The 12,942-nt window shown below is 61.4% G+C and overlaps 1 protein-coding gene across 2 annotated transcripts in view; it reads right to left on the bottom strand.

Moving 5' to 3' along the window:
* The window catches only part of ZNF469 (zinc finger protein 469), a 123,561-nt gene that overhangs the window by 14,520 nt on the left and 96,099 nt on the right, over positions 1-12,942 (bottom strand). The window lies entirely within an intron of this gene.

Raw genomic sequence — 12,942 nt, forward strand, 5'->3', positions numbered from 1 at the left:
GGTCTTCACAATGCCCCCATCTCCACCCCCAGCCCACGGATGCTCTTTCCCTGCCTTGATGGGTCAGCATAGGAAGCAGCTTCTTGTGTTTCCAGAGTTTCTTGATGCAAATACCAGCAAATGTAAATAAATATTTCCATCTCTCCCCTTTATTCAACAAGAGATAGTCCACTGCACGCACTGTGCCTCACTTTTTGCATTTAACAGTGAACCTTGGTGGTACCTCCACAGCACCCCATAGAGCAACTCCTGGTTGATATCTGTCTATCCACCTTTCCACCAACACATGGCTATAGAACATTCTGCGGAACAGCTACGCCTACACCAAGACCCTTCTGGGTGGACAGATGCTGGGTTGCCCTCTCTGGGCCTTTATAAGTAGTAGAGCAATGAACACGTGTAAGGAGACCAGGAGAACAAACCCAAAGGAAAAAACAGCTCGGTCAAGGGCAAATGCACTTGTGATCTAAAGACACTGTCAGGTAACCACTGTTGTGGTTTCAACGTTTGGCCACAAAAGCTTTGATCCTTCTCCCTCCAAAAGGTGGAGCCCAAGTCCCTCCCCTTCAACAGGGGCTGGACGTGGCGACTGGCGGCTGATGAAAAGAATACCTGCCCAAATTCCGGACCCACAGAAACCCTTAGATTTCAAGCTGCTGTCTGTTATACAGCATTAGGGAACTACTAGGACAACTCTTGGTGGTTGTGCCGACGTGCATCCCCCCAGTGAAATGTGGAGAACCCTGAGATGTGGAGGTTTCTGGCATCACAGGGTGGAAAGCGTGCCCTTGCCTGGAGTGGGGCAGGCCAAGTCCTGGGGAGGGTCTACAGGAGGCAGCTTCCCATTCACTCACTCACTCATTGATTCATTCAGCCACTCATTCATTCATTCAGTCACTCACTCATTCATCATTCATTCACTCTCACTCATTCATTGATTCATTCAGCCACTCATTCACTCATTCATTCATTGATTCATTCAGCCACTCATTCATTCATTCATTCACTCATTCATTCATTCAGTCACTCATTCATTCAGAGATCAGACACTAGGTCAGGCGTCTGTCACATGGTGGTGAGTGACTGACTCTGCTGTGAAACATCAACAGGAACCACAGAGGAGGAAACTGAGGCTCAGAGAGGTCGTGTAAATTGTCCAAGTCACACAACATGCAGTGAGCGTGGGGCAGTGTGAGGCAGGCCTCCGGGGACTGTGCTTGCCCTGTGCAGGACCCAGTGACTCTCACTCCGGCCCCACCTCAGGGCCCCTCTCTTCCTGAGGTGGCCCTGCCTCCACGTGCAGACCTGTGGGCAGAGCTAATGGGCCCCACATTCTGCCTGCAGCACTCAGGGTACCCCAGACTGGCTGCCCCTTCAAGGACTTGACGGCCTGTCCTGGGTGCTCAGAACAGCGGGGCAGGCAGGGGGCAGCGTGTGCCCGGTCTTGGGTTCCCATCCCTTCCCAGGCTCTTGGCAAAGCCCCCTGGTTTTGGCTGGTGTGGGTTTCAGCAGGCCTGGGGCCCCTTTGAAGTCGGGAGATCCAATCCCCCAGACCCTGGCCTGCCCCCGGGAACTCCAGGAGTGCAGGCGTCTCCTTTTCACTCAGAAACACCACCTGGCCCCAGCCTCTGGGTAACTCAAGCCCATGGTGGTGTTGGCTGGCTCCAGCTGGGTGTGGGTGGCAGCTCCTGGTGAGGGGTGTCCTGCTGCAAGCCTGGGCCCTTGCCCTCCGTTCCCCCCTCCCCATGGACCCCAGGCCCCAGCAGGGAGTCCAGGCTCTGCTCCTGACCCTCTGCCCTCAGCTCTCCTTTCAACCTGCCCTGTTTTAGCTGTGGCCTCTCGTCCTTGATCTTGGCCCTCCTGTCCACTCCCGCCCACTCCCCCAGACCTTCTCAGGCCTTTGTCTAAGCAGTGCCCCTGCCCGGATGCCCCCGCCTCCTCCCTCACCTTCCCAGTTCCTACTCACTTCTAAAGGGAGACCATTGGCAGGGGGGTCAGCTGGGCCTGGACTTGAATTCTGGCTCTAGCACTTCTGGCTACAAAATGGGGTGATCACAGCTCTGGCCTCAAAGGCTTGTGGCTGGGAGGCTGGACAGAACCGCACACACTAAGCCCGCAGATGCTGGCTCTGAATGAAGTCACTGCTCCTCCAGGGTTCTCTCTAGCCTGCCTCTTCCGAGAAGCGCTTTCAGTTATGTGTGTGTCCACCGGTGAAGCAGGAATGATCTTGGGAGCCCTTGCTGGGGGGCTGTCCCCCAATACTGGGTGTCTGGGCAGCTCAGCACAGATGGCCCTGCTGGGTCAGAGCTCTGTGCCCCAGCTCCCCTCCCTAAGCACCCCCAGGCTCCCTGGGCCCTCCAGCCTCAGTTTCGAGGGGCTGGGGCTGCTGATCCCTCAGGCCGCCTGGGCTCCCATCTTCTGTGACTCGGGACCTCTGGCCGGCAGTGGACCTGGCTGAGGCCCTGTGGCCTCCTCGGTCTCCCTGCTGCCGGCCTGCCCAGAGGTGGGCATGTTTAACTCCCCTGTTAGGATGTTTCTCTCCTCGGGGTGGGGCTGCACCTTCTAAACAGGCAGGAACCCGGCCTCTTCTGGTTTCCACCTGCGAGGGGCAAGGCCCACTGTGAGGCGGGGTAGAGGCATCTGTCCTTTCGTGCCCTTGTCCTGCCCTGTGTCCCTGGCCCCCAGTGCCCTTGGGAAGCGGTCAGCATCGGATGAGTTGTAAGAGTAGGCTGCACGCTTGCTCCATCCTGGCCTTGGCCTGGCGGCGCCCGTGTGTGGCCTCTGCTGGCCGGGCACCGGGTGACTGGACGGGCGTGGGGAGCAGGTATGGGCGGGGGCAGGCTGGGCAGCTGTCCCCCTCTCCTGCAGCATCTTTCCCTCCCTGAGGAGCTGGCAGCTTTAGGGATGGTGCAGAGGCAACGGCACTAACCACAGAGGACCGTGTGGACACCGCCTTGACCTCATGGCCCCTCTTTGTGGCCAGTGCTCACTCCTGTTACAGGTGGGAACAGAGGCTTGGAGAGGGGGTCGGTCCCCATGTGGTGAGGGCAGCATGGCGTGACGCCTTTCAGGACGGAGCTTGAAGCAGCTGGTCATGACCAGGGCAGAGGGAGGGAGCGGGGTCTGGCTGAGGGTAGCGGGCACAGGGGTCTGAGAAGCCCCTCCGAGGAGGTGACCCTCGGCCATGCGTGGCCAGGCCATGGGTAAGGGTCCTTCAGGTATGGCGTGGGGGATGGGTCCCCCAGCCGGGAGGTGCGGTGGGGCTGGGGTGGCGAGCAGGCTGGCGAGGGGGCAGCCACTGGGGGTCTTCCTGGCGGATCAGAGATGCCGTGGACACACACCCCCTAGGCTGCCCCCCTTTCCTAGACACCGATCAGGAGGCAAGATGTAGGTGCTGCTAGGTGGACCAGGCTGGGATGGGCAGCCAGGCTCCAGCCTGACCAGGTGTGGATGGGGAACTGAGGCTCCCAGGAGACTGGCCTGTCTAAAGCAGAGCCTGGAGTAGGACCCTGCCCCCACCCCCGCGTCCCCCTCCACCCTCTGCCACCCCCACACACAATGCTCCCCTGGGAGGCACAACCAGGCCCCTTTATAGACCCTTGCCTGCCTCTGGCTGCCTGTCCAGACCAAGTGCCCTGAGCTGCACCTCCCTGGACACTGGCCCTGCCGCCAGGCCACCCTGTGCCTGGACCACTGCTGGCCCGTGGCTTGGACCAGCCACCCCCACTGGCCTGCTCCCCGATGGACGCTCTGCATGCCAGCTCAACCAGGCAGGGTCTCCACTCCAGGTCATCCTTGACTAGCGAGGCTGGAAAAGCATGAGGGGCACAGCTTTGGGCACCGCCCCATGACTACCCCCTGCCAGCCTCCCCCACAGGCTGCTCTCTTGTACCCCCTCCATGCCCAGACCAGCCCCTTCCCAGCCAGCCCCACAATGGGTTTCGAATCCTGGGCAGCAAGCAGAGCAGGGTGGCCAGCCCAGATGAGGCGGGGTCTCGGTCGGCACAGCCTGCACTGAGGGGCTGCCGTGGCGGCTCCTTGTGACATTTATTTTACAAACAGTCCCCTTTCCTTTTGCTTCAAAAGCTGCCGCTTTGCTTAAAAACTATCTGTTACCCGAGTGCTCAGATAAACCTTAGCAGGTAAAATTATATCTGAGATACGGCCCGAGGGTCTGTTTAAGAATCCTGGGCAAATTATCAGCTGCATTTATCTTAATTACTTTGGGGGAAAGTGGAGGCTGGTGTTGGATGGGACCGGGAAGCGGGGGTGCGTTCCACCTTATCGGGGTGCATATTTGAGATCCTTTAACAGGAGGCAGATAAGAGGAGCACGTGGGGAGAAAACGATGTCTTCACAATTGACAGGGAGGCAGCCGCGAGGCTGCTGGGGGTTCGTGCTGAAAGGCGGGACCCATTGCCCACGGAAGCCACAAATGCCTCTATCCCTCCTGTTCCCCTGAGACCCATATTCAGGGGGTGTGAAAAGGATCCCGACTTAGTTCTTGGCCGATTCGTCCTAGAACAAGTCCCATAGCCTGCTGACACCACACAGCCGCACTCTGGACATGATGCAGAACTAGGGCCTTAACTCTGATGGTGCTGGGAGCCCTGGAAGTCCAAGCAGGGCCTGGAAGGAGGACGGAGCAGGGGGTGCAGAACGGTTTGGGGCAGGGTGGACGCGGGAAGAGATGAGGGCTATCTGTCCACGCCTGGCTCTGCCCAAGAAGCCACCCCCTGGCCTCAGCTGCCAGACCACAGTGTCTCATCTGGTGCATCCCAAGGGCCCGTGTGGATCCAGACACGCTTGCTGGTGCAGCTGACCGCCCAGCTTCAGGAGAGCCGCTGGAAATCAAAGGTTCTGGGACTGGCCACCACTCCCGGGAAGGGTCACCCCCGACGCCCGTGCTGACTGGTGCTCTTTAGACACCAGCAGTTCTCCAAGGACCTCAGTGCCCAAACTGCAGGATGGGAGGGACCACACCAGTGCACAGGCTGAGCAGGGAAGGGCCAGAGACTCAAGAGGAAGACAGGCACACAGTCTGCAGAGGTCAGGACACCGGGACCCAGGCAGGAGCCCTCAGCACTGCCCAGGGCCACGGGGGATCTCGCACCGTCATCCGTGAGCACCTGCTTCAGTGCCCACCTGTAGAGAGGGCTACACAGCTGCCTGGACCCTCCCGCCCTGCTGCCCTCTGCTCTCATCTGCTGCCACCCTCCCTGGTACCTACTCACCCCTGCCACCCTCTGTGTTGCCACATGCCAGGCTGCTCCTGCTTAGACCCCTGCATGGGCCAGGCCCTTGGGGGTGTCCCTCCTTCCCTCCTTCTGGTCCAGCTCCAAGGCCACCTGCACCAGGAAGCCTCTCCCCCGAGGCCCATCTGTCAATCTCTCAGGGAACATGATTTCCCCCTGCCGTCTGCCTCTGCCACACCACACGCCTCCGCAAGCAGGCTGCCCGATGGGTGCACAGGCCATGCTGCTCAGGCCCCACTGTCTGCCCCTCTGCAACGCCCCTGGGGGCCAGCCCAGCGGCAGAGGAGCCGGGTCTGCCCAGCCCGCCAGCTGACCTCGCCAGGCACCTCTGGGAGCGCTGCAGTCACTGTTAGCGGGCGTGCCCCCGCCCACCTAAGCACAGTGTTATGGAACAAGATGAAACACGCATTGGGGACCCTGGAGCCCAGCCCTCACCTGGGGCTCCGGGTCTGGGGGGCCACCAGGGGGTGTGCAGCACACAGCTGCATACGCGTGGGCCCATGGGCACCCACAGGCAGGTGAGTCCACAGACATGGGGACACACACTCTCATATGCAGATTTGCACACACGCATGCATGTATGCACCCATGCACACGCTCACTCCTGGGGTCGTACAGGGCTGCCCGCCCTCTGCTCCTGGCCCGCATTTCTAGATGGGGCCTCGGGGATATTCTGTGTGCAGCAGCCAGCAGGTGGGGAGCTGCTGGGGGGAGGCAGGGGTGGAGGTGCACAGACAGCGCCCTTGAGCTCCCCATCTCTCCAAGTAGTGCCTGGGTCCAGGAACGTCTGTTAGCGAGGCTGGTGTTTTGGGAGCAGGTCTTACACCCTAGAATTTAACAGTGTACCAAGCTCTGCCCAGGGAACTCTGGTTGCCCCTCACCTGGCCTTGGAGGGTACCCCTCCCCCGCACTGAGAGGACTGCCAGGGTCCTGTCTGCAGGAGCATACTAGGGCTCAGTGGCCCTGGGAAACTCCCCCCCAAGTTCCAGACGAATGGAGCGAGCGCCGACCATCCCAGAGCCGAGAGGCAGCTCGTCCAGGCCAGGCTGGTCAGGGCAGGGAGGGCGGCGGGTCTGCAAGCGTGAGAGACAGTGGCCGGGGCTCCAAGGAGGCCACCTTGAAAGCCATGCTGAACGGGGCACTTTCTTCAGAGGGACCTGGGGGCAGCTTGGCCCCAGCACTCCAGCACAAGGACCCCTGGGAGCACCTGTGCAGAGCTCAGAGAGGCGGGGAGCTTGTTCAAGGCCACACAGCAGCAGAGACTGGGAGGGTGGCAGCCCAGCAACACTTGAACCAGCTAATAGCAGAAGCTTCGGGGGCCAGAGGAGGCCCAGCTCCTGGCCTCCTGGAGAAGGGAAGGGTGACATCACTCCGAATGTGTAGTGGTTCTGAAAAAGCCCCCGCAGACCCCAGGCCTGCCCTTGTCTGGGAGCTCCAGCTACACAGGGACCCTCCCATCCCCCAGAAAGGTAAGGGTGCGAGAGAAGGAGGTGTTCCGAGGGACCTGGAGGGTGGAGCGGCTCGGGCCCCAGGGTGGACCTGGCTCCTAGCACGGCTGCAGACTCGGGTCTCTCGGGCTCTGTCCAGAGCGGTCATCCTCTCTCAGAAACTTGAACCCCTGTTGTCTGACACCACTGTCCCCCACCCGAGGTCCCCAGCCTCAGTGCACCCTGGAGCCCAGGCTTGTGGCCATGCCGGGACACCCTGGAAGTTGAAGGGTGTTCAAAGCTCTGGGCAGTATTGATTTTGTCGGAAAGGCTGTCTCCATCCTTGCCTCCAATCGACCCTCCAATCACCCACATGCGACTCTTGGTTATAAACATTGCTGGTCCTCTGCCAACCCTGGGACATGGAGTCCGCAGGCACTGTCGCCACAGCGTCGGTACCTGGAAGGGCTCTGTCCACACCCTCTCCTCTCCGTGGGCCTCGCATGAGAGACGGGCTTTCAGAACTTCGCTGTCCAGGGTGGGCCAAGGACCAGTGCCCAGAGGCCGAGTCTGGGTCTGAAGCCTGGGCTGGGGCCAGAGTGTGCCTGGGAAGCTTGGACACCCTGTGACCCTGACATGTGACAGAGGGCTGGGACCAGGCTGCAGAGAGGGGCTGGGACCCCGGAATGCATCAGGCCTGTCTTGCATGTTCCATGGGCCTCCCTGGGCTGGGCTTGCTCCTGGTTCTTCCAGGCCTCGGGACAGGGCACCCCGGGCCGTCATCTCACCTGCCAGCCAGCCTGGGGTGGAGTATACATCACACCTGTTTTACAGGAGAGGATGCTGAGGCTGAGGGAGGTAAATGAACTGGGACACAACCTTGGAATTCCCACCCTGTGCCTGAGACCCCCAAACAGGGCTTGGAAGCCTTCTGGTTTTGGGGAACAACCGTCGCCCCATGTGCGGCCTCCCTGTGAGAAGCAGGGGCCTGTGTAGAGGTCACTGTGCTTGGTGGGGACACAGGGACGGCGGGCTTTAATGAGCTGTCTCCTGAGTGACAAGATTAATGAGCTTCTTTGGCTGCGTTAATTACTGTCCTGTCAAGTTCAGAATCCTATCAGCCTTCTTTCTCAATTAAAAGTGATTATGATTTCGTTCCTCAGAACCAGAGGGTTAGTGAAGCCCACTGGGCAGCAGCCAGGTGGGGGGCCCTGGACACTCAGGGCTCTGCTGCATCGGAGGTTGTGGAGGGCTGTGTGTCAGGTGGGGAGCCCGGGCAATCGGTCCAATGGGATGCCTGATGCCCACTGGGCTCATGGCCCCACCTGTGGAAAGAGGTAGGCACTCAACCCAATTTACAGATGAGGAAACCGAGACCTGGCATGTAGGGGCCTGGGGGTCCTCCGTACTGGGGGAATGGGTGCTTTGCTCTGGCCACTTCCAAGCTCCCCCCACTCTGCTGTTGCCTTGCCATCTGTGGACAAGCTGGGTTGTGTCTTGAGAGGACCTTGGGGGCTGGAGTCCCGCTGCGGGTCCCAGCTGCTCCAGGGTCTTCCTTGGTGGCGAGGGACGTCTGCCATCATCCTGGTGCCTAGATGGGACCAGCCATGGCCACATGGCAGGCGGTGGCCCAGGAAAAGACTGTCCCCTCACATTCCTGTGAGCCTGTCCTCTGACAGCGTGGCCTCAGCCGTCTCTGGGCAGTTGGGCTCCAAGCGCTCCAGACCCGGCTGACCAAGCCCCCTCTGAGAAGCCTCCCCCAGATGCCCTTGCTGTGGTGGGTGATCGGAGCTCAGGAGGGGCCGATCAGGGTGGCTGTGGGCCTCTGGCTACAGCGGCTTGGCTGTTCCAGAGGGTGGGGGGCAGGAGGGAGACGTGGCCCTGCAGGCCCCCGGCCTCCCCCTGCAGCCTTGGGGCCCTCTGTCCTGCTCCCTCACAGGCCAGGGCCTCGTCACTGCAACCATCTGTCCGTCTCCCGGGAGCTGCTGCCTGGCCAGCTCACTCCCCACCTGGCATCACACTCACGCTCTGGGGGCTCCGGGCTCCTCTGGCGGGGGGCAGGGGAGGAACACACACTTCCTTCTCACTATCCCTGCTAGGCCGGCCACTGTCGGCCACATCTGTTTCCAGCTCCTGAGGTCCACTCCGCAGATGCCCATGTGTGGGGAGCACTCGACGTGTTGGGGTGAAGCCTGGGCACTGGGGAGCCATAGAACATCCAACCCCAAGGCTTCTGGGGGGATGCATGCCGGTGGGGAGACCAGGTAGGGAGCCCCTTCCTTCCTCCTGGGGACCCTTGGGATTTACGGTCGAGGGGCTCCAGGTGTGACAAGGGCAGGGAACCAGAGGCCCCACTGAGGCTGAGGGGCCTGGCAGCTCCTTCTCAGCCTCTGCCCATTTCCCATCCATGCCTTGTGCTGCCCTGCCAGAGCTCAGGGTCCCTGCCTCGCCAAGGCCCCTCTGCACCCTCCCTGCCAGCCTTCCCCTGATGGCACCTGTCACCTCCCCTCCTAGAACATGGTGGGGGTGGGGCAGAGGGTAGGACTGGGGTCCCTCCTCAGCCCGTTTGTCCCCAGAGTGCATCCAGGGCCGGCTGCAGGGGGCACCACTGTCCACAGAAGGGAAGGCTGAGGCCACAGAGCCAGAGGCAGCGCTGGCTGGAGCCGCGCCAGCACCAAGCCACCCGCTCCTGCCTGGGCACAACACCCTGCGGCAACCTCGCCCGGGGCCAGGCAGGAGGCCGCGTCTCGCACCCACCAGCTCTGCACAGAAGGGGCAGCTGAGACCCCGAGGGTGGGTGCACAGCCAGGGGTTATGAAGCGGCGGCCACAGGCTGACGGGACAGGCATTCACTCACACGACTCGGTGCTGAAACACAAGGGCTGCCGGCCGGCCCCCATGGGCAGCAACGGCCCTTCCCGGAAGGCGTGGGCCCAGCCTCTCGTTTACGGCTGCTCCCTCGCTCAGCACCCGCTGTCCTGCCCGCAGCCCCCTGAGAGGTGGAGAGAGGGAAGGGGGGCTTCAGAGGGAGACCTCTGGGTCTGTCCCCTGCTCCTGCCTCGCCTCTCCCCAGGTCGGGCAGCCCCTGGGCTCACCTGGCTGTGTGCGATTCAGCACAGTCCCATCCTCTCGGACACACTGTGGATTTGGCAGTTTCTCCCCTTGGACCGAGCTTTTCCTTAGTATAAGCGTTTCCGTGTCCTGGTGCCAAGCACCCTGCCCGCATCAGCACATGTTTCTTCACAGAGGGGTAGAGGCCAGACCACCGGCACCCACCCTCCTCCCTGCGGACGGGTCCATGGCTGCAGGAGCGCCTGGCACCCGCCCTGCCTGCCCCGCCCGCCGGGCAGCTGCTCAGCCAGGAAATCCAGCACAGAGGCAGCCCTCTGATTTTTCAGGAAAAGCCAGAAATCCAGGTTTTAAAGTGAAATCTCCCCATTTTAAAACTTTGGCAGCAAAGTCACCTAAGACAAAATAAGTACTGTGGGCCGAAGCGGCTGAGGCGACTGGGGCTGTGGTTGGTCTCCTGTGACCTTCCTGTGGGCGGAGGCCCCCCCAGGCTGTGCCCTCGGTGGGGGGATGGGTTTGATCACTGGCTCCCTCACTCATCCATCTGTGGCCAGGCTCCCCGGCAGGCGCCAGGACAGGACTGTGGACAGAAAGGATGGACACCGTGCCCCCGTCACGCAACACTCACCAGGGGGCCGGGTTTAGGGTGCTTAGGATATGAACTCGGGTCTCCTGGTGCCACATCTGGTGAAGGCCTGTGGTGCCCTGGAAAGCTCCAGGGTTGCTGGAACCCCTGATGGAGGGGGAGACCCTGCACTGGCAAAGTGGGGGTCAGAGAGGCTATGCCCCGGGCCCCAGGTCACACAGCAGGCCATAGAGAGGGCCGGCTGGGAGGCTCTGCAGACCGAGGGCAAGCTAGGCACTGTGGCCTGAGGGACGGTGGGGGCGTGCCAGGCCCACACCCGGGCATCTTCCTGGCCTGAGGCTGGCCTGGCTTCCAGGAGGGACAGAAGTGTTCAGGCTCCCCTCCCGGGTGGGAGGCACCAGCAGCTGCCTGTCACCCGACCGCCCACAACAAGCACCCAGGCCTAGCCCTTTCCAGACCCACTGCTGGCGGCTGCCTGGTAAGAGTGGGGTTCCTCCCCGGGGAGGGCAGGGCTGGCTGGTGGAGGGGCCTGCTCGGTCTCCAGGACACTGGAGGGGGCTGGTCTGAAGTCCTGGAAGACACGGTGGTCCCATCCAGCTGTGTGACAAGAAGGGGACCTTCATCCTCACTCTGCAGATGGGCCCGGAGGGGCTGGGACACTTGCCCGTGAACACACAGCCGACAGGCCGCAGGCCAGGGGACCTGGGCTGGTCTCCGTCTGGCTGCATCCCTGGTGCCCCTCCCTCGCTGGACCAGGTGACCATCTCCTGTTTGTGACGCTCCATCCCCAGCTTCCCTGGGGCCTCTCGCACTTCCCTCTCCCCAGAGCAGCCAGGGGGTCTTTCCAAGCACAGATGGGGGCCATATTCCCCTCTGCAAATGCTCCACAGCTTCGCTGGTGTTGGCATCAAGTCCTATGCTGGCCACGAGCCCCTGGACTGTCGGGGTCCTGCCTCCTGGGCCTTCTAGAATGCCTCGGGGCCTTTCCCTCTAGAGTCCCTGTTCTGGGAACATGCCTCAGAGACCTCCCCACTGCGGCCGCCTGGGGTCTGGCCCCCTCCTTGCAGAGTCCGAATGGGTGTGATTCTCCTTCAGGTCTGTGTGCCCTTGCTTTGGCCAGGCAGTGAGTGGTAGGAGGTGGGTGGGCTGGACTGTGTCCCTTCAAAGACGTCACCAGGTCCTGACTACCCCCCTCTGCCCCGGGGAACCTGGGAATGCAGCCTTATTGGGAACAGGGTCTCTGTAGGGGTGATCGAGGTGGGTCATCCTAGGTTAGGGTGGCCCTATCCTTAGAAGAGACAGAAAAGGAGAGACACAGCCCTGGAAGAGAGGCCACATGAAGGTGGGGGCAGACTGGCCACTGCGGCCACCTCCCTGCACCTGTCGCCACCTCCCCAGTCCATTCTCCCCACAGCCTCCAGGGCAGGGGCCCTACGGAGCCCTCGCTCACCCGACTCGGGGCTTCAGCTCGGCCTCCTCTGGCTGGAGTCCTGCTCCCCAGACAGCCACGGATGGCTCTTCTCTGCCCACGCGTGCTGGCTGTCCAGCGGCACTCTGACCACTGGATCCACCTTGACCCCAGTTCCTGGCACTTTCTGTTAATATCTCCTGGCCCTGCTTTATCCAGCTTTATTTTAAACTTCATCACGAAGTGGACATATGTATAAAAGTGTGCGTTTACATACATTCATAGAGCATGTATGTTTTTATAGCACGTGTGTGCATGTACATGTGTACATAAGACACGCACACAGGGCATGTGACAGGGAACATCGCCGCCCTGAGGACCCCTGTGCCCCCACTGCCCTGCAGCAGCTCCCCACACGGACAGGCCACCAGCCGCCATCACAGACACTGGTTTTGCCCGGGTGACATCAGGCTCCACGGTCACGTGTCCCCACCTCTGTCCTCCACCCATTTCATGTGGCACCCCCTGGGGCCCTGACATTGCACCTGCAGAGCTGGGGGGAACTAAGCCAGACCGAGGTCAGGGACGCCTGAGCCCAGAGTCCCGCAGGGGACCTCCATGGACTGCACTCTGGGGGACTCTGGAGGTCTCTGGAGTCATGACCTCTGCTGGCAGCCTGGAAGACACAGCCCCCATGCCCCTGCCTCCCTGCAGAGGGGCCTGAAGTGGATGGCTGGCCAGGGAGGGGCCCCGGCCCTAAGGGGTGCTGCCCAAATAACGTGGATATTCATCCCAGGCAAGTCCTGGCTCTGCTGGCCTCCGAGGGTGGCGCTGGCTGAGACCCACAGAACACCCCTCCCTCCCCAGGCCTTGGGCTGTTTTTCTTTCATCAGCTGGAGAAAAGGAGGGAAGAAAGGAAGACAGCAGAATATTTTGCAGGGACTGAAAAGGCATTGTGACCATGTGTTTCTTTGATGGCCGTGGGGAGCCCAGCCCCAGAGTTCTCTCCCTCTGGCCTTTGAGGTGGAGGTGGAGGGGGCTGCCTTTGAGCCAGTGAGGGTCTGCAGTGGCTGGAGGGGGGTAAGGCCCATCCAGGCAGGAAGCCTATGTGAGCCAAGCACTGGGGACTGGAAGGGGGCCTGAGACTGAGACACACACACACACACACACACACACACACACACACACACACACACA

Source organism: Oryx dammah, unplaced genomic scaffold (genome assembly GCF_014754425.2).
Source record: "Oryx dammah isolate SB20612 unplaced genomic scaffold, SCBI_Odam_1.1 HiC_scaffold_13, whole genome shotgun sequence".
NCBI lineage: Eukaryota > Metazoa > Chordata > Mammalia > Artiodactyla > Bovidae > Oryx > Oryx dammah.